Below are 20,054 nucleotides of genomic sequence, written 5' to 3' on the forward strand. Positions count from 1 at the left end.
TCTCCTGTGGATTTGTGGCATCGGACAACGCCAGCAATATTGTGTGTGCATTAAATATGGGCAAATTCCAGCACGTCCCATGTTTTGCACATACCTTGAATTTGGTGGTGCAGAATTTTTTAAAAAACGACAGGGGCGTGCAAGAGATGCTGTCGGTGGCCAGAAAAATCGCGGGACACTTTCGGCGTACAGGCACCACGTACAGAAGACTGGAGCACCACCAAAAACTACTGAACCTGCCCTGCCATCATCTGAAGCAAGAAGTGGTAACGAGGTGGAATTCAACCCTCTATATGCTTCAGAGGTTGGAGGAGCAGCAAAAGGCCATTCAAGCCTATACAATTGAGCACGATATAGGAGGTGGAATGCACCTGTCTCAAGTGCAGTGGAGAATGATTTCAACGTTGTGCAAGGTTCTGATGCCCTTTGAACTTGCCACACGTGAAGTCAGTTCAGACACTGCCAGCCTGAGTCAGGTCATTCCCCTCATCAGGCTTTTGCAGAAGAAGCTGGAGGCATTGAAGAAGGAGCTAAAAGGGAGCGATTCCGCTAGGCATGTGGGACTTGTGGATGCAGCCCTTAATTCGCTTAACAAGGATTCACGGGTGGTCAATCTGTTGAAATCAGAGCACTACATTTTGGCCACCGTGCTCGATCCTAGATTTAAAGCCTACCTTGGATCTCTCTTTCCGGCAGACACAGGTCTGCTGGGGTTGAAAGACCTGCTGGTGACAAAATTGTCAAGTCAAGCGGAACGCGACCTGTCAACATCTCCTCCTTCACATTCTCCCGCAACTGGGGGTGCGAGGAAAAGGCTCAGAATTCCGAGCCCACCCGCTGGCGGTGATGCAGGGCAGTCTGGAGCGACTGCTGATGCTGACATCTGGTCCGGACTGAAGGACCTGACAACGATTACGGACATGTCGTCTACTGTCACTGCATATGATTCTCTCAACATTGATAGAATGGTGGAGGATTATATGAGTGACCGCATCCAAGTAGGCACGTCACACAGTCCGTACTTATACTGGCAGGAAAAAGAGGCAATTTGGAGGCCCTTGCACAAACTGGCTTTATTCTACCTAAGTTGCCCTCCCACAAGTGTGTACTCCGAAAGAGTGTTTAGTGCCGCCGCTCACCTTGTCAGCAATCGGCGTACGAGGTTACATCCAGAAAATGTGGAGAAGATGATGTTCATTAAAATGAATTATAATCAACTCCTCCGCGGAGACATTGACCAGCAGCAATTGCCTCCACAAAGTACACAGGGAGCTGAGATGGTGGATTCCAGTGGGGACGAATTGATAATCTGTGAGGAGGGGGATGTACACGGTGATATATCGGAGGGTGAAGATGAGGTGGACATCTTGCCTCTGTAGAGCCAGTTTGTGCAAGGAGAGATTAATTGCTTCTTTTTGGGGGGGGGGTCCAAACCAACCCGTCATATCAGTCACAGTCGTGTGGCAGACCCTGTCACTGAAATGATGGGTTGGTTAAAGTGTGCATGTCCTGTTTTGTTTATACAACATAAGGGTGGGTGGGAGGGCCCAAGGACAATTCCATCTTGCACCTCTTTTTTCTTTTCTTTTTCTTTGCATCATGTGCTGATTGGGGAGGGTTTTTTGGAAGGGACATCCTGCGTGACACTGCAGTGCCACTCCTAGATGGGCCCGGTGTTTGTGTCGGCCACTAGGGTCGCTAATCTTACTCACACAGTCAGCTACCTCATTGCGCCTCTTTTTTTCTTTGCGTCATGTGCTGTTTGGGGAGGGTTTTTTGGAAGGGACATCCTGCGTGACACTGCAGTGCCACTCCTAGATGGGCCCGGTGTTTGTGTCGGCCACTAGGGTCGCTAATCTTACTCACACAGCTACCTCATTGCGCCTCTTTTTTTCTTTGCGTCATGTGCTGTTTGGGGAGGGTTTTTTGGAAGGGACATCCTGCGTGACACTGCAGTGCCACTCCTAGATGGGCCCGGTGTTTGTGTCGGCCACTAGGGTCGCTAATCTTACTCAAACAGCTACCTCATTGCGCCTCTTTTTTTCTTTGCGTCATGTGCTGTTTGGGGAGGGTTTTTTGGAAGGGCCATCCTGCGTGACACTGCAGTGCCACTCCTAGATGGGCCCGGTGTTTGTGTCGGCCACTAGGGTCGCTAATCTTACTCACACAGCTACCTCATTGCGCCTCTTTTTTTCTTTGCGTCATGTGCTGTTTGGGGAGGGTTTTTTGGAAGGGACATCCTGCGTGACACTGCAGTGCCACTCCTAGATGGGCCCGGTGTTTGTGTCGGCCACTAGGGTCGCTAATCTTACTCACACAGCTACCTCATTGCGCCTCTTTTTTTCTTTGCGTCATGTGCTGTTTGGGGAGGGTTTTTTGGAAGGGCCATCCTGCGTGACACTGCAGTGCCACTCCTACATGGGCCCGGTGTTTGTGTCGGCCACTAGGGTCGCTAATCTTACTCACACAGCTACCTCATTGCGCCTCTTTTTTTCTTTGCGTCATGTGCTGTTTGGGGAGGGTTTTTTGGAAGGGACATCCTGCGTGACACTGCAGTGCCACTCCTAGATGGGCCCGGTGTTTGTGTCGGCCACTAGGGTCGCTTATCTTACTCACACAGCGACCTCGGTGCAAATTTTAGGACTAAAAATAATATTGTGAGGTGTGAGGTATTCAGAATAGACTGAAAATGAGTGTAAATTATGGTTTTTGAGGTTAATAATACTTTGGGATCAAAATGACCCCCAAATTCTATGATTTAAGCTGTTTTTTAGTGTTTTTTGAAAAAAACACCCGAATCCAAAACACACCCGAATCCGACAAAAAAAATTCGGTGAGGTTTTGCCAAAACGCGTTCGAACCCAAAACACGGCCGCGGAACCGAACCCAAAACCAAAACACAAAACCCGAAAAATTTCAGGCGCTCATCTCTAGACAAAACGTCCTAACTGAAATTCTTCCGTAGGAGCCTTCTTGGATTCACACCAAGACACATATTGTCTCCAAACACGGTGATAATGTTTAGACATTACTCCTTTTCTAGCCTGAAGAAGTGTGGGAATGACTTCACAGGGAATACCCTTTCGGGCTAGGATCTGGCGTTCAACCGCCACGCCATCAAACGTAGCTGCGGTAAGTCTTGATACACGCACGGTCCTTGCTGTAACAGGTCCTCTCGTAGAGGAAGAGGCCACGGATCTCCTATGAGTAACTCCTGAAGATCTGGATACCAGGCCCTCCTTGGCCAGTCCGGAGCAATGAGGATCGCCTGACCCTTTGTTCTTATGATCTTTAGTACTTTCGGAATGCAGAGGTTGGGTATCTGCACACTCAGTATATGTTTATTTAATAGTGTGACTGTATGTAAATCATCACCGTACAGTCACTGGTTAGAACCTCTTTTCCCCTATATTAGGCAATGCTCGATGTGATCAGGGGGTGCTATCAATTACAGTATACGTACATTGAGGTTGGGGGGAGAGAAAAAAGAAGAAGAAACTGTATGGTTGACGCACTAGAAAGAATAAGTTTATTATAAAATATAACCTTTATTTGATATGTATTAAAAATCTATTATATTTTTTGACCCAGACTGCAGTGAAACATAGAAGTTAAAATCAGACAAACTAACATATATGTGAGTCCTAGAAGATAGGAAATTTGTGAATAAAGAAATATAAAAAGCGTGTCCGCGTGTGTTTTATATGTATAGCACTCGTAAGGTTACTATATCTATCCAAATATTGCCAAATGTTTGGTCAGTTTGATGTGTAGAGTTATTTATCCGATGGCTGTCACAAAGACTATACTGGTAAATCTCACTTTCCATGCAATTATAGGAGAGTATAATAATAGGTATCACACTCTTTGTAAATCATCTAATTTATAGTCCCCTCTAGACTATTAATTTATCAATAACAGTCAAAACATGGTATAAACTATGTGTACCAAGGCTTATACTAGGTGGAAGAATCACATATATGTATAGTAATATATAGTTAGGTACCAGATATATATATGTCTAATGGATTAATCCATATACTATGTCTTGATGAGATGCAGAGAATTACCCAGATACTTACCTCCGATATACTTACCATTACAATAAGACAGATTTCATTATTGGATGGAAAAACTTTTAGAAGCACATAAGTGGCCATGAACGGATACCTACCGACCCAGTGGACCAACCTATGCACTCTGGGGGTCATTCCGAGTTGTTCGCTCGTTATTTTTTTCTCGCAACGGAGCGATTAGTCGCTAATGCGCATGCGCAATATCCGCAGTGCGACTGCGCCAAGTAAATTTGCTATGCAGTTAGGTATTTTACTCACGGCATTACAAGGTTTTTTTCTTCGTTCTGGTGATCGTAATGTGATTGGCAGGAAGTGGGTGTTTCTGGGCGGAAACTGGCCGTTTTATGGGTGTGTGTGAAAAAACGCTGCCGTTTCTGGGAAAAACGCGGAAGTGGCTGGAGAAATGGAGGAGTGTCTGGGCGAACGCTGGGTGTGTTTGTGACGTCAAACCAGGAACGACAAGCACTGAACTGATCGCACTGGAAGAGTAAGTCTCGAGCTACTCAGAAACTGCACAGAGAAGTCTTTTCGCAATTTTGAGAACCTTTCGTTCGCAATTTTGATAAGCTAAGATTCACTCCCAGTAGGCGGCGGCTTAGCGTGTGCAAAGCTGCTAAAAGCAGCTTGCGAGCGAACAACTCGGAATGAGGGCCTATGTCCTTAGGATGTGCAGAAAAGTCACCTAAAACATCTATCCCTGAAATATACTTACCTTCATGGGAAAGTAGATATCATCAATGGGTGGTCAAACTTTGGTGAATGCTCTATATAAATCTTGTCAGTAATATTGTCCACTTGTAAGTGGGTATTTATTTCATTTACCATAACCTTATCATTTGGATTTATTATTATACAGCATATGTTATTAAAGGCAATAGGGGGACGTGAACTCACATACATACTATGTGAAAATGTTTTTTTCTTTTTTATTATTATTTATACTTTATATTTTTTTCTGTGTTGATATTTTGGAGAAAGGGAATGATCCCTATTGATAACAATAATGTTAAAAGAACCAAGAGAGGCACTGCAGTGACTAATATATTCCACAATAAGAGATATAGCCCTAGTATGAAGAATACATGTCTCAGGTTATCTGTGCGATAGAGCCTGATATCAGCACCGACCCAGTAACCTGTATGTATATTCACTTATCGACTGGAATAGAGATGTGGGCACCAAGAGATGAACAGATGAGACGGGACCATCGATATGCTGCATGATGCGGGGACAATATAAGGTTTCAAATGTAATTAATAAAGATTGTCTCACCAACAACATCTAGGCATTTTGAACATATACAGGTACCGGGGCGCGGTGATAATGAAATCCCCGTCCCATGGATATAATACGGATTATTCTCTGACTGGTATCTGTGTGTTATGATTGGAGAGTTGTGTCACGTGACCGCGACCTATTGGTCGGCGGCTGCACGTGACCCACTAGGACATACGGAACAGAGATAGGCCGGCGGTCTCACATGACCCAGGGCTAGACGGTGATTGGACCATGTAAATCTGATTTATTTACGTTCAGGGAACTTAGGGAAGGCGCTCGTGTTGCTCCCTGACGAAGTTGCCATTAGTGCAGTGAAACACGCGTGCAGGGACGGATCTAGACTTTTCTTTAGGGGAGGCGGTTTACTGTTTAATCTTGACTCCTCCCTCTACAGTCCCAACTCCTCCCATCTGCAATCCTAACTCCTCCTCCTCTCAATTCTGACTGAACTTTTTGAGTGAGACTGAGATAGAGCTTTGTGATTGTTCTATGTACATGTGACTGTGCTATGGTGTAATTGTATTTATTAGCCCTAGTACCCACACACCAGCAAGTGAGGGGCAAATGCTCTGTAACCCTTGCTCTCCTTACTCCTCTGTGCTGCTGTGGTATAAGCTGCAGCACATCGTTCTGCCTCAGGCTCTCCCCGGAGAGCTCTCTTCTGCTCAAAAGTGGGCATGGCTATGACTGTGTTAGGGGGGCGATCGCCCCCTTCGCCCCCCCCCTAGATCCAGCCCTGCACGCGTGTAGGGCATAGCGTGCCCGCGTGTGTTCAGTTCATGATGTTATAAAAAGACAAATGTATCAACATTACACCACAATGGCTGCTAGACTCAACTATTAGAGAGAGCATATCAGGCTGCTCACAATCAGAATTATATGCTTGAGGATAGGATACTTTATGTCAATCTGTAACAAATGTTCTAAATACCACATGCTGACAGCAGCTGATTTCCACTGATACGATAAATCTCACTGAACAGTAGAAAACTGAATACATATATATGATAGCAGGCTGCTAATTTTAAGTATATGATCCAAGTCACTGTATGACATTTGAGCCAGCTGTATACTGACAAGTAGAATCCTATTAAACCCTATGCCAAGTGCTTTAGATACCAGTTGCATTATGTATGTTATACTACTCTCATACAAGGTTGCTACAATGAGATACTTTTAGGAAACCATGTGGCATTTGACAGCAACAATATCAATATACTAAAGGTGGGTACACACTAATAGATATATCTGCAGATCAATTGATCTGCAGATATATCTATAGACGGATCGGGCAGTGTGCTCAGCATACACAATGCCCGATCTGTCGGGGACTGACGTCATGAACTGGGCGGGCGTGTACACATGCCCGCCCAGTTCAGCTGTCAATGACTGCCGGCGGCCGCAGCATGTGTACGGGCGGGCGGCCGACCGCCCGTACACACACAGCGACGCGCCAATATATTGGTAGATATATTGGCCGTCGGCTGTGCTGCGGGGCCGACGCGATACGTCTGTGAACGATGGAGTTCACAGACGTATCGGCCGTACACACTGGCCGACGGACCCGCAATATATCGGCTGTTCAAGAGAACGGCTGATATATCGACCAGTGTGTACGGGCCTTAGCATTGTAGCACGTAAACTGGTAATACTGAGAACCAGACAGCAGCTGTAGGATTAAATAGAATATTGCAGCAGCAAATATTGGGAGAGTGCATAGATCACGGAGGCTGCAAATCTGACTAATTAATTAATGGATATCTATCCGGAGTACCATTAAAGCCACAATATATAGTGATATAGTGTATACAGAGTATTACTCTATACAAATCACGGAGTTAATATACCACCAAAACCACAATATATAATGTTATAGTGGACACAAAATACCATTCTATAAAAATCAGGGAGGCTGCAAATTCTATTAGCATCCCTTGGCTATTCAGCTAATGTACCACTAGAGTTACTTACAACACATAATATATATAGTGGATACAGAGCACTCTATACTACATGTTTAAACATATTCTGAGAATGATATATTACAAAGGGATATGAAGTATGGGGTTGGTGTACACTCTCATTAGGAGTGCTATTTTCCTGAGAAACTCATCTATATATCTCTGAATGAAATAAATGAGAGTGGATGTAAGTTGTCCTGATATATGGAAATTTACAGAACCTATTCAGGTTGGAAATATATGTGGGTTGTTGGATATTAAAATTGGGATTGCTATATCCCTTAAAGATCCACATTATAACTGGGACTGCCATATCCCCCAAGCAACCCCCCCCCCCCCCCCATTCATATGTTCAAACATTACCTTTGTAGCATTATAGATAGTGAGTGCGAGATAATATACTCCTGATAATTGTCTCTGAGACATGGATATCCATCTTTTCAGCTGATTCTGGTTTAGGACTTTATCTTCTGCAGACGTACAGCGGCAACAATTGGCAATATAAACAATTTAATCACCCCTCTGTTGGAGTCAGCCTATATATTCTTAGCCACTAACACTCACAGCCTCCATATTTGGGTTAATTTCCCAGGAGGTATTCTGGTTGAGTAAAGTGGTATATATGAGATAGAATTGACTCTCTAGAATCACTAATCTGGAAAGTGAGATTTACCAGTATAGTCTTTGTGACAGCCATCGGATAAATAACTCTACACATCAAACTGACCAAACATTTGGCAATATTTGGATAGATATAGTAACCTTACGAGTGCTATACATATAAAACACACGCGGACACGCTTTTTATATTTCTTTATTCACAAATTTCCTATCTTCTAGGACTCGCATATATGTTAGTTTGTCTGATTTTAACTTCTATGTTTCACTGCAGTCTGGGTCAAAAAATATAATAGATTTTTAATACATATCAAATAAAAGGTTATATTTTATGATAAACTTATTCTTTCTAGTGCGTCAACCATACAGTTTCTTGTACTTTCGGAATCAGAGGAAGCGGAGGGAATACATACACCGACTGAAACACCCATGGTGTCACTAGGGCGTCCACTGCTATTGCTTGAGGGTCCCGCGACCTGGAACAATATCTCTGAAGTTTCTTGTTGAGACGAGACGCCATCATGTCTATTTGAGGAACTCCCCAAAGACTTGTCACTGCTGTGAAAACCTCTTGATGAAGACCCCACTCCCCTGGATGGAGATCGTGTCTGCTGAGGAAGTCTGCTTCCCAGTTGTCCACTCCTGGAATGAAGATTGCTGACAGAGCGCTTGGATGTTTTTCCGCCCAACGGAGAACTTACGTGGCCTCTGCCATTGCTGCTCTGCTCTTTGTTCCGCCCTGGCGGTTTATGTAGGCTACTGCTGTTACATTGTCCGATTGAATCAGGACGGGCAGAAGATGTTCCGCTTGAAGAAGGCCGTTGTAAATGGCCCTTAACTCCAGAACTTTTATGTGTAGACAAGTTTCTTGGCTTGACCATCTTCCCTGGAAGTTTTCCCCCTGTGGGACTGACCCCCAGCCTCAGAGACTCGCATCCGTGGTTACCAGGATCCAGTCCTGGATACCGAACCTGCGCCTCTCTAGGAGGTGAGAGCTGTTCAGCCACCACAGGAGTGAGATTCTGGTCTTGGAAGACATGATTATCCTTCGTTGCATATGAAGGTGGGATCCGGACCACTTGTCCAACAGATCCCACTGAAACACCTTGGCATGGAATCTGCCAAACTGAATGGCCTTCTAAGCCGCCACCATCTTCCCCAGCAACCGAGTGCATTGATGGATTGACACTCTTGCCGGTCTCAGAATTTATTTGACCAGGTTATGAATTTCCAGAGCCTTTTCTACTGGAAGAAAAACTCTCTGTAATTCTGTGCCCAGAATCATTCCCAGAAAGGACAGCCGCGTCGTCGGCACCAACTGTGATTTCGGCAAGTTTAGGAGCCAACCATGTTGTCGCAGAACTGTCAGGGAGATCGCCATGTTCTGCAGCAATTTGTCCCTGGATCTCGCCTTTATCAGGAGATCGTCCAAGTACGGGATAATTGTGATTCCTCGCTTGCGCAGGAGAACCATCATTTCTGCCATTACTTTGGTGAAAACCATCGGAGCCGTGGACAGACCAAACGGCAACGTTTGAAATTGGTAATGACAATCCTGAACTGCAAACCTCAGGTATTCCTGATGCGGAGGATGGGAACATGCAAGCAGGGATCCTTTATATTCACCTACACCATAAAATCCCCTTCCTCCAGACTGGAAATCACTGCCCGGAGAGATTCCATCTTGAATTTGAATTTTCTTAGGTAGAAATTGAGGGATTTTAGATTCAGGATTGGTCTGACCGAGCCGTCCGGCTTCGGGACCACGAATAGGCTTGAATAAAAGCCTTCTCCCTGTTGTGACGAGGGAACCTTGATAATGACCTGATTTTGACACAACTTTTGTATTGCGTCGCGTACCACCTTCCTGTCCGGAAGAGAAGCTGGTAAAGCCAATTTGAAAAATCGGCGAGGGGGAACGTCTTGAAACTCTAGTTTGTACCCCTGGGACACTATTTCTAATACCCATGGGTCTAGGGCCGAACGTACCCAGAACTGACTGAAGAGTTTGAGACGTGCCCCCACCGGTGCGGACTCCCGCAGAGGAGTCCCAGCGTCATGCAGTGGATTTGGCAGAAGCCGGGGAGGACTTCTGGTCCTGGGAACTGGCCACGGGCGGAGATCTTTTACCTTTTTCTCTTCCTCTATTAGCAAGGAAGGAAGAACCTCGGCCTTTCTTGTATTTATTGGGCCGAAAGGACTGCATCTGATAGTGGTGTGTTTTCTTTTGTTGTGCAGGAACATAAGGTAAAAAGGATGACTTACCCGTGGTAGCCGTAGATACCAAATCAGCGAGACCGTCACCAAACAAGACACCACCTTTATATGGTAGAGACTCCATATTTCTCTTAGAATCAGCATCAGCATTCCATTGATGAATCCACAATGCTCTCCTAGCTGAGACTGCCATCGCATTGGCTTTCGAACCCAAAAGGCCGATATCCCTCGCAGCTTCCTTTAGGTAGGCTGCAGCGTCCCTGATATGACCTAGTGTCAAGAGAACGCTATCCCTGTCCAGGGTATCTATCTCAGAAGACAAGCTATCCGCCCATTTTTCGATAGCACTACTCACGCAGGCAGATGCAACGGCTGGCCTGAGCAGCGTACCTGTGGTGACATAAACGTTGCCTCAGGTTTCTTTCCCTTATACATACAGACCCTTTTATCAGGAACAAGAGGGTCTTCCGAGATATGTAATACGTCTTTTATCGCCACAATCATGTACTGAATGCAATTTTGGATCTAATCTGGTATCACTGTAGTCGACACTGGAGTCAGAGTCTGTGTCGGTATCTGCCAACTGAGCAAACAATCGCTTTTGTGACCCACGAGGGGGTCTGGACTTGTAACAACACATCCTCCACAGATTTCTTCCATGCCTGGTTCTGAGACTCAGATTTATCCAATCTCTTATTAATAAGAGTCACATTTGCATTCAAAGCATTCAACACATTTACCCAATCAGGAGTCGGCGGTGCCGACAGGGTCACTCCCCCGTTTGTGTCCCTAATACAGTCTCCTCCTGAGAAGAGCACTCTGCCTCAGACATGCCGACACACGAGTACTCACCACTCACAAATACACTGGGCACATAGGGGACAGACCCACCTAATGTCTGAAAGAGAGACACAGAGGGAGTTTGCCAGCTCACAACTCAGCGCTTCAGCAATGGTTCTGACAACACTAAACCATGCCTCAGACCTGCAGCGCTTTTATAATACAGATATATTGCACCAAATTTACTGTGCCCCCCCGTTTTTCACCCTGATACTAATGCAGCAGTGTGAGGAAGGACCAGCGTCTCTGCAGCCTGTTGTAGAGAAAATGGCGCTGTTGTGAGCTGTGAGGGCTAAGCTCTGCCCTGTAATGGCGTGCTTCAGTCCCGCTATTTTAAATAAATATTTATACTGGCGGGGGTTAGGACAGTGCCCCGGGCACTATGTACCCTATAGCCAGTCTCCTTTGAGGTTTATATGCTGCCCAGGGTACTCCCCTTCCCCCGCACCCTGTAGTGCCGCTGTGTAGTGGGAGCATGGCGCGCCGCGTGCCGTCACTGCAGTCTTCTTTGCTTCTTCTACTCACCTGTCTTCTGACTTCTGGCTCTGCAAGGGGGGTGACGGCCGGCTCTGGGAACGAGCATCTAGGCATACCTAGCGATCAGACCCTCAGGAGCTAATAGTGTCCTGTAGCCAAGAAGCAGATCCTTTAAATTCACAGAAGTCGGTCTGACTTCTCTCCCCTCAGTCCCACGAAGCAGGGAGACTGTTGCCAGCAGTTCTCCCAGAAAATAAAAAACCTAACAAAAGTCTTTTCCCGAGAAACTCTGTAGAGCTCCTCAGTGTGCATCCAGTCTGCCTGGGCACAGATTCTAAACTGGAGTCTGGAGGAGGGGCATAGAGGGAGGAGCCAGTTCACACCCATTCAAAGTCTTAAAGTGCCCATGTCTCCTGCGAATCCCGTCTATACCCCATGGTTCTTATAATTACCCCAGCATCCTCTAGGACGTATCAGAAAAGGTTTTTTCACAGTAAGGACAATACGTGTTTGGAATTCCCTGCCTGAGAGAGTAGTAACGGCGGACTCAGTTAACACCTTTAAGAATGGGATAGATAAATTTCTGTTGGATAAGGATATTCAGGGATATAGGGGGTCATTCTGAGTTGTTCGCTCGTTATTTACGGAGCGATTAGTCGCAAACTGTGCATGCGCAATGTTCACAGTGCGCCTGCGCCAAGTAAATTAGCTCAAAAGTTTGGTATTTTACTCACAGCGTAACAAAGTTTTTTAATCGTTCTGCTGATCGGAGTGTGATTGACAGGAAGTGGGTGTTTCTGGGCGGAAACTGACGGTTTTTTGGGAGTGTGCGGAAAAACACAGGCGTGTCAGGGAAAAACGTGGGAGTGTCTGGAGAAACGGGGGAGTGGCTGGGCGAACGCTGGGTGTGTTTGTGACGTCAAACCAGGAACGAAACTGACTGAACTGATCGCAGTGGCAGAGTAAGTCTCGAGCTACTCAGAAACTGCAAAGAAATTTCTAATCGCAATTGTGCTAATCTTTTGTAACCCCTATTAATTGGAGGGGTTGATAATCGATTACTGCTTGTGCCTCCACTCGAGCTATTTGGATATTATCTCCAGACGAGCTTGGGAACGCCTAAGGTGTATAGAGAGGGTCGATCCCACCACTAGTATTAATAAACTCCTATCGAGACCTAACCAGTTTGTGTTACTTACTATTCCTCCGTAGAATGACCTGGTTACTAATAGAGGTAATGTTCTCCCTTTCAGGTTCCTCCCCAGATAAGAAGACGACTCCACCGGTAAGTATGCAATTGTTTACTAATAGAAATCAAATGGTGTACAATTCACACTTTAAACCTTTTAACGTTCACTGTTTCACCGGATGACCCGTTCAAACCCTTTTTATATCCTATACAGACATTAAACGCATGCAATACAAAAAAAACCTCATAAGTTCAGTAGTCCAGGGGACTGCTGACCCGGGTAGGTAAAAATACACATATGCCTATGATATTAGTAGTATCATTATAGTACGGTGCACCATCAAATACCTGAAATGTCTTTGGTTATGCATAACACTGTTATAGTAATTTCATGACTGGATTCCCAAGTCCTCCAATAAATAGGGAAATGTCAGACTATAATGTGAGTACATATGCCAGTTTAACAGCCTAATGGGTGGTACTCACAATGTGAGGCTCATTGCTCCCAAATAATTCCTTATCGGATTATGGTAGGAACGGAATTCAGTCTCTTTTTCTTTTTTTTCATTTGGGGTAAGTCTATAGATAACTTTCCCTACACAGAAACTCTTGGAGAGTTAGGATACAATGTTGTAGATGGGATACAATGTTGTCTGGGTGTTCCTCTCCCCCAAGAACTGGAGGTCATAGAATATCTAGTCACGGCGTAACCCTCGTGGTGGATACGAAGGGTTATTGGCTATTAGCCGGGAAGTGCTGGATTACTCCCGGTATTCTCCTTCAATATTCGGTGACAGTTAGTAAAGCTACTTCTGTATCCACAAGTATCTCCTGCAGAATAATAACTTATTAGTCAGCTTAGGATAGTAACTCACGATGCATATTGTTGTTACTAGGTACTTTGATGCCGCAATGTAATTTATCCTTGCCTGCCGACTGTCTGACGTCACTATGGATCGTTGTCTGTCATCTGGGTCCTAGCTCCATATACTAAGGATAAATGCTGCTGGTCCCTCTGTCCTGGGTCCCTGCCTTCTCCCCGCTGGTATGCCCACTCACTCGCGTTTTCCTTCGGCTGTGTAATATCCACTACCTATTATTGGATGCGTGGCCACCAGTGTCTGCTGGAGGGGCGGGTACTCATTATGGAAGTATACTTGGTCAGTTTCCCCTTTGAAAGCGATTACTATGGCAGTGATCGGAGCAAGACTGGCAGTGGTGAGGATGTGGGCTGCCCCTCGGTGACGCAGCAACTGTCAGCTATGCTTTACTATGCTCTCTGTGGCTGGGTGTAGGGGCGGTGTAGTGTATTAGTTCACTTACGGTTCATTTGTGCCCAAACACACCGGGAGTCTCTCTCTATCTCTCCCCCGACTCTTCCTCCAGTTATCTGATGGGGGAGCACCCTACTCCGGATGCTGCCAGTGAGGTTCTCTCTCCGTTGCAGCGCTGGTCGGGAATAGCAGCTTCCCCTGGCTCTACCCAGCGCCTCCTCTCTTCAGCTCGGCTCTGAGCCCTTCCGCCAGCCGCGATCGCTACATTGCCTGTCCTGTGATCACTCTGCCGGGAAAACCCACTCGCCGCCTCTCAGCCTCCTGCACAGGTATTTCCAGCAGCTCCGCGATGGCGTCCGTTTCTCTGTCCGGTCAGCGCGTCTCTCTTCTCTCTGCTGTCCTGCCGCGCTCTCCCCGTCTCTCCTCGCGCCTCCAACGACTCTGTCTCGAGGGACTCCAGAACAGTCTCTGCAGTCCCCTCGAGCCGTTGGGTCGCAGTGAATCCTGTAATATCCAGCCTGGGCGGTCTCCATGCAAGGGGACACATACGATACCCCATATACCATTAATATCAATACATTAAATGTCACAATAAGTAAATACATCAATAAATAGATACATTGGATAGTTACTCTTTGCCCAGCCTCCTATCCATTATAAGAATGTCTATACCTTATCCTTAATCCTATAATAGAGCAAGCTGTTCATGGGGTATCTTAAATACTCCCCCCCCCCGCAGTATAGGGTCTATAGGGCACTACACTTTCATTCGTTATTCTGCTAAGCTAAGATACACTCCCAGAGGGCAGCGGCCTAGCGTGTGCAATGCTGCTAAAAGCAGCTAGCGCGCGAATAACTCGGAATCACCCCCATAGTGCGTAGGCACGCATTATAGATAATAGAACTACTCCTAAAATAAAACCGCATAGGAGACCACAAACAGGTTGAACACAATGGACAAATTGGCTTTTTCAACCTTAGATTCTGTTACCTCACATCAGCGGAGGGGCCCCTGCACATTTACCTCACATCAGCGGAGGGGCCCCTGCACATTTACCTCACATCAGCGGAGGGGCCCCTGCACATTTACCTCACATCAGCAGAGGGGCCCCTGCACATTTACCTCACATCAGCGGAGGGGCCCCTGCACATTTACCTCACATCAGCGGAGGGGCCCCTGCACATTTACCTCACATCAGCGGAGGGGCCCCTACACATTTACCTCACATCAGCAGAGGGGCCCCTGCACATTTACCTCACATCAGCAGAGGGTCCCCTGCACATTTACCTCACGTCAACAGAGGGGTCTCTGCACATGTACCTCACATCAACGGAGGGGGTCTCTGCATATTTACCTCACATCAGCGGAAGGGTCTCTGCACATGTACCTCACATCAGCGGAAGGGCCCCTGCATATTTACCTTACATCAGCGTAGGGCCCCCCGCTTATTTACCTCACATCAGTGGAGGGGCACCTGCACATTTACCTCACATCAGCGGAAGGGCCCCTACACATTTACCTCACATCAGCAGAGGGGCCCCTGCACGTTTACCTCACATCAGCGGAGGGGCCCCTGCACATTTACCTCACATCAGCGGAGGGTCCCCTGCACATTTACCTCACATCAGCGGAGGGTCCCCTGCACATTTACCTCACGTCAACGGAGGGGTCTCTGCACATTTACCTCACACTAGTGGAGCCGGGGGCCCTGCAAATGTATCTCACATCAGCAGAGGGGCCCCTGCACATTTACCTCACATCAGCGGAGGGTCCCCTGAACATTTACCTCACATCAGCAGAGGGGCCCCTGCACGTTTACCTCACATCAGCAGAGGGGCCCCTGCACATTTACCTCACATCAGCGGAGGGTCCCCTGCACATTTACCTCAATCAGCAGAGGGGCCCCTGCACATTTACCTTACATCAGCAGAGGGGCCCCTGCACATTTACCTCACATCAGCAGAGGGGCCCCTGCACATTTACCTCACATCAGCGGAGGGTCCCCTGCACATTTACCTCACATCAGCAGAGGGGCCCCTGCACATTTACCTCACATCAGCAGAGGGGCCCCTGCACATTTACCTTACATCAGCAGAGGGGCCCCTGCACATTTACCTCACATCAGCAGAGGGGCCCCTGCCATGATTACAGTTGCTACACTGCTGCAGATCTCTTTGGTTTCTTTATTTACTATATTCATGTCCTGGTGAATGTTCCACAGAGCTGTTGGCGCCTCATTGGTCTCACTCTGCACAATGTAAACAGGCCGAGGCCTCTCCAGGGCTGGAACCATCCTGGTCAGACCAGGCATTCCTGTAATTCCAGTCTGCAGCCGTGATAAGAATAAATCCTCCAAACAGCACACAGAGAGCCACCGAGCCACCAAGCCTCCTTACGCCTCACAGCATGTAATCAGCCTATAAACCTGTACACCACGTGGCACAGCCGGTTCTGGACGCATAATTTCCCGGTTCAGGGACGGATGCGTTTTCCTGTTTCTTTTACTGTTGTATCAGAGAATTGGCTGTCACAGTTACACCTCTTCATCAGTGCATGTAAGAATATGCCGGGACTGTCTGTATTACATGTGTGCTGAGAGTGACAGGACACAGGGACTGTCCGTGTTACACGTGTCCTGAGAGTGAGAGGACACCGGGACTGTCTGTATTACACGTGTCCTGAGAGTGAGGGGACACCGGGACTGTCTGTATTACATGTGTCCTGAGAGTGATGAGGCATCGGGACTGTCTGTATTACACGTGTCCTGAGAGTGAGGGGACACCGGGACTGTCTGTATTACATGTGTGCTGAGAGTGAGGGGACACGTAGAGACTGTCTGTGTTACACGTGTCCTGAGAGTGAGGGGACATTGGGACTGTCTGTATTACATGTGTCCTGAGAGTGAGGGGACACCGGGACTGCCTGTATTACATGTGTCCTGAGAGTGAGGGGACACCGGGACCGTCTGTATTACACGCATACCTCCCAACTGTCCCGATTTTGGCGGGACAGTCCCGTTTTTCACGGTCTGTCCCACTGTCCCACCCGCGGGTCGCAGTGTCCCGCGGGTGGGGGGGCAGTTGGGAGATCCCTCCCTGTCACTCGCTGCTCTGTGGAGAGCAGCGGTGAATAGATGCTGTGCGCATGCGCACAGCGTCTATTCACGGCAGAGAGGGACAGGGGGCATGACCAGCAGCTCTCACAGCGCTGTTCATGCCCCCATAATGACGAAAACGGGGGAGTGGCCTGCGATCGCGGCACGTGCAGCTAAGCCACGCCCCCTTGTCATTAGGCCACGCTCCCTAAAACGGGCGCGCGCCTTCGCCGCGCGTTGCCGTCCCTCCACCGCTGAGATCAAAGTTGGGAGGTATGATCACACGTGTCCTGAGAGTGAGGGGACACCGGGACTTTCTGTATCACACGTGTCCTGAGAATGAGGGGACACCAGGACTGTCTGTATTACACGTGTCCTGAGAGTGAGAGGACACCAGGACTGTCTGTATTACATGTGTCCTGAGAGTGAGGGGACACCGGGACTCTCTGTATCACACGTGTCCTGAGAATGAGGGGACACCAGGACTGTCTGTATTACACGTGTCCTGAGAGTGAGGGGACACCGGGACTGTCTGTATTACACATGTTCTGAGAATGAGGGGACACCGGGACTTTCTGTATTACACGTGTCCTGAGAGTGAGAGGACACCAGGACTGTCTGTATTATGTGTCCTGAGAGTGAGGGGACACCGGGACTTTCTGTATTACACGTGTCCCGAGAGTGAGGGGACACCGGGACTGTCTGTATTACACGTGTCCCGAGAGTGAGGGGACACCGGGACTGTCTGTATTACACGTGTCCTGAGACTGAGGGGACACCGGGACTGTCTGTATTACATGTGTCCTGAGAGTGAGGGGACACTGGGACTATCTGTATTACACGTGTCCTGAGACTGAGGGGACACCGGGACTGTCTGTATTACATGTGTCCTGAGAGTGAGGGGACACTGGGACTATCTGTATTACACGTGTCCTGAGACTGAGGGGACACTGGGACTGTCTATATTACATGTGTCCTGAGAGTGAGGGGACACCGGGACTGTCTGTATTACACGTGACCTGAGAGTGAGGGGACACTGGGACTGTCTGTATTACATGTGTCCTGAGAGTGAGGGGACACCAGGACTGTCTGTATTACACGTGTCATGAGAGTGAGAGGACACCGGGACTGTCTGTATTACACGTGACCTGAGAGTGAGGGGGACACCGGGACTGTCTGTATTACACGTGTCCTGAGACTGAGGGGACACAGGGACTGTCTGTATTACACGTGTCCCGAGAGTGAGGGGACACCGGGACTGTCTGTATTACACGTGACCTGAGAGTGAGGGGACACCGGGACTGTCTGTATTACACGTGTCCCGAGAGTGAGGGGACACTGGGACTGTCTGTATTACACGTGTCCTGTGACTGAGGGGACACCGGGACTGTCTGTATTACATGTGTCCTGAGAGTGAGGGGACACTGGGACTGTCTGTATTACATGATACAAGACGGCAGCACTCCACCCAGGGGGTATTCTAGCTGCTGTGGAAATACACATCCCAGTGGATCTCAGCATCACCATATATCCCACAAGAGGGAAGTTCACCATATGTACACATAAGGATGGAGAGGGTGACCTTCCGGTGCCCCGCCGGCTTGCTCTAATCAAATAACTGGAGACGAGACTGGTAATTTTGTGCAAAGAATAAATGGTCACAGCTTTATTTCCACCTAATACCAAAAAACACACCATTGCAGGGTAAAAAGGAGAGGAAGCGGTGCACGGCTCTCCCGCTGTTTTGAGAAACGACTGGGGCGTGCCTTACGCCGCCTTACCGGCGACGGCCACGCCCCCTCCCTGCCTGAGGCGTTCCCGGCCCGCCCTTGCGGGCCGACGGACCACGCCCCCTGCGCTGGGGGACCAGCTACCGTGCGCATAACACCCTACCACGGCGCGCAACCCGTATGGCCCCTGCCGCATTTAGCTGGAACCAGGCGTACGGCCTACTAATTGGTGACTTATGCGAGGCATTCTGACAATCCCCCCTTACCATGCCTTGTGCACCGCTCCTTCCCCGCCACACGAGGTCCCAGCGACCTGCGGACCGAAGCCCCACCCTGCGCTACCTCCGCAAACCCTCCAAAGCATCCTGCAACGCATTGTTGAAGATATCAAGGCCTATGTCCGACAGGTGCACCCCATCGTGCCTGTAAAAACCCTCACATCTCCCTGCAAGGTCATTGTGGTGTATAACGCTTCCCCCGTTGGCTGTGACCACTTTACCGATGGCCGCATTGACTTTTTTCCTAGCTCTGTCTATTCCGTGCCCTGACCTAGCCCCCCTCCAGGCTAGTCGCGGGATGATTTTTGACCAGACTATGCGCACGTTGCTCCACCGCCCTTTTATCCAGGCGATGTCCTCCCTGGCCTGCCTGATCAGGTCTAGCGACTTTGTTTTCCCGATATCGTTTCCCCCAAGGTGCAACACCAACACGTCGGGCTTTCCCAATGACCGCTCGGCCTGCTCCCATACCATGCCCCTGTTGCCCAGCCAAAAAACTGCTGCCTCTTTGCGCCTCATCCCCAGCTGGCGCCCGTATGGTCTTTTTGCGGCCCGTGCCGCTGCCCAGAATATGTATGAATGGCCGAAGATCCAACACCGCTTCCCGGCGATCCCTGCGGAGAATAGAGGAAGCGCGCGGGGGGGGTGTGTGTTAGGACAGTCGTCAATTCCCTTTATTGCGGCGGCGCCTTGGCCACCGGCCTGACGTAAGATTTGTAACTGTTTGACTTCCACCCCCCTTTCCCCTTTATCTCTTCGGCTGAGCATCCCTGGCTGACGGCGGATGTCGCCGCGCCAATCCTAAATGAGTGGGTTCCGAACTTCCTCCTTCCTCGGGTTCCAGCCTAACTCCTCGATGCATTTTTTAAATATGTCTGTGAACTGGAATCTGGTAAGTGCCGCCTGATCCACATGAATGAGGAAATTCTCGCTCCCTTTTGGCCTGACCTCCAAAAATTTTTGTACCGCCTCAATTGGACAGACTGTTGTGTCCGGGTTCCTGCCCAACTGGACCCATCTT

This window comes from Pseudophryne corroboree, chromosome 2 (genome assembly GCF_028390025.1).
Source record: "Pseudophryne corroboree isolate aPseCor3 chromosome 2, aPseCor3.hap2, whole genome shotgun sequence".
NCBI lineage: Eukaryota > Metazoa > Chordata > Amphibia > Anura > Myobatrachidae > Pseudophryne > Pseudophryne corroboree.